At 42.5% G+C, this 2,636-nt stretch overlaps 1 pseudogene; it reads right to left on the minus strand.

Moving 5' to 3' along the window:
• Positions 1–285: 285 nt before the first annotated feature.
• Positions 286–2,059, minus strand: LOC120599513 (gamma-tubulin complex component 3-like; annotated as a pseudogene).
• Between the last annotated feature and the right edge of the window lie 577 nt (positions 2,060–2,636).

Raw genomic sequence — 2,636 nt, forward strand, 5'->3', positions numbered from 1 at the left:
CAGAACTACCTGTATTTTAATAGGTACATCTACAAATAACTTGTTTTATTAAAATTGTTAGCACCATAGTTAATCAAAATGAGTTTAGTTTATACAGTAATCACACAAAGCAACAGAACATGTAATCTTGTTCTGCAAGGAAAACTGGACAAATTCTTAACAGACCTAGCCCTAGCTTTGACATCAACTTGCTATTGCTAGTACATGTGGACAAGTGATTTGACCTTGCTGAGTTTCTCACTATTAATTTTGGGATAAAAATTTCCCCCTAATCAAATACAGCCCTCAGCAGATATCAATGAAGTAACTGTCTTTCAAAGCACTATATAAAATATGCGTGGCATTCAAATGAGATGTCGTAGTATTACTTTTAAGAAAAAATAGTAATGGCGGGAAAAATAAACGAAAGAGTAATTGAGTGCCCAAGCTTCTTAAATTCGAGTCTGAGAATTGAGTAGCATTCTTTACTTTGTGGTAAGTGTCCTCTAGCTCCCCATTGTATATCCAACAGTAAAGAAAGCTCAGGATGGCATGTGACACTAAGCTGAAAATATGCTGCACCAATGACCTCATATATAGGTATCCGTTTTTGTGTAGGCATGGACAGCTGAGGCCAGCCTACTTCCTTTCCTTCCTTGGCAGTGGCCCACCAGGGCTGCAAGAGTCTTCAGTCTTATCCTGGGACCATATGTCCAAACCAAGAGGTACTGGATTGTTAAGCTACTCTCAAGGCCCAAATTCACACCTTGATCATCCTCTAACTACAGCTAGGAGTGCAAAACAGAGAGTAATTGGTAGTAGTCTTTGAGTTCTTGGTGCAAGGCAGCACAAAATCTCTGACCTACAATTCCAAATGAATGATCTAGACTCCTCTGGTCTGTGTTTTCTGGTTTTATTACATAACCATCCCAACTCAGCAAGTCTGACTGTCATATCTCTCCAGGATTTATTTAGGTTTGCCTTTCCATCCACTTTGTAACAGTTTTTAGTGTTGCTCCTCTTGATGTTTTTGCTATCTATGCCCTGGAATATGCATAAAATATCTCTGACAAGGGATGCCTCAGTAACTTCCACAATACCGCTTGCATCTCCTTTTCTCCTTGGCCTTGTCACATTGTGAGACAGTGTTGGGAATACCTTTTGAGGTAGTAGTTTGTAAAGAAGGCTGGTTTGCAGTTAAAGTTCATGTAATACGTGACCCCCAACTGCTGTTGAAGACAGTCTCTGACTCTTGCAACTTGATGAGACTGTCTCCAAAGAAGAGATTGTGGTGTGGGAGTTGGGCCATTTAGGGCAGGGGTCCCCAACCCCTGGCTGCAAGCCAGTACTGATCTGTGGCCTGTTAGGAACCAGGTTGCATACCAGGAGGTGAGTGGCAGACAAGTGAGTGAAACTTCATCTGTATTTGCAGCCGCTCCCCAGTGCTAGCATCACTGCCTCAGCTCCACCTCAGATCATCGGGCATTAGATTTTCATAGGAGGACTGGTCCTTGGTGCCATAAAGGTTGAGGACTGCTGATTTAGGGCATACATGCTTATACTGTTGATGCCACTGCTTCCCATACTGCTAGAGCCCTGTGCTGACTGGGTGCTGTGATCCTGGTAGTTCAATGAGAGAGTCTGAACCCTGGCCCTAGTCGTAGGGAGTTGAGTGAGCATCTTTTGGTAATGCTTGAACAAATAATGTGGAATAACCAGAAACCTTGTTTGGCTGTTTGCGTGGATCCTCATTTAGGCTTAACAAGAGGTAAAGAGTTGACCATTTATTTTTCAGAACTCTCTGCAAATGAAATTTTCTGTGATGTTCTGAAAACAATGCAGCATCTTCTTCCTTTCTTTGTTGAATAAGTTCTTTTTTGATTTTTTTCAGCTACTAGAAATTCATCTCTTTCAACAGTTGAGGCAAAGTTGCTGCCAAGAACTTGCATAGCATACTGGACTGTTGGGCTACATCAGCTTCACTCTTGCCTAGGATCCAGCAGCACAGGTTCTGCAGAAGGACATCTGGCAACTTCTGGTCAAGGGTTGCCATTCTCAGCCTGGGACTGCTCATGGGGCCTCACGGAGCCACCAGCCCTTGCCTGCCCTCCCTGAAGCTCCTCTGCACAGTCACCTGCATTGCCAGTGTCCCACCTGCGCCCGAGGACTCTCGGTGTCCCCATCAGCCTAAGGTCCTATGCACCTATGATCTTTTTTTACTTAAGAAGATGTTTGTAAGACTTATGCATTCCTTTCTATTGCTTTATAAAGTGGTCTTGTGTGAATATAAATTTACAATTCTACTGGCCATTTACTTTCTTTCCAATTTTTTTTTTTTGAACAGTAGTGCTATGAACATCCTTATATATTCTCCTGGTGCACATATACAAAAATTTAATATGAGAGTGTCTACTGATGGTTGTTGGTGCCAACTCAACACCAACAGGAATCTTTAATTTGGGATGTGATGAAGAAGGGAACTTTATTTAGATGCAAACAGCTCAATTCTGATACAGTATGGCTGTGAGAATAGCACAGCTATGGAACAGCTCAATAGTGCTACAGCTCAATTACGAAGGAGCAGGGTTGTAGAACAGCATGGTGGTGAGATGGCCCTAGGACAAGGCAGCCCTAGGGTAAAGAATTCTTTTCAACTA

Source organism: Pteropus medius, unplaced genomic scaffold (assembly GCF_902729225.1).
Source record: "Pteropus medius unplaced genomic scaffold, Ma_sr-lr_union100, whole genome shotgun sequence".
Taxonomy (NCBI): Eukaryota; Metazoa; Chordata; class Mammalia; order Chiroptera; family Pteropodidae; genus Pteropus; species Pteropus medius.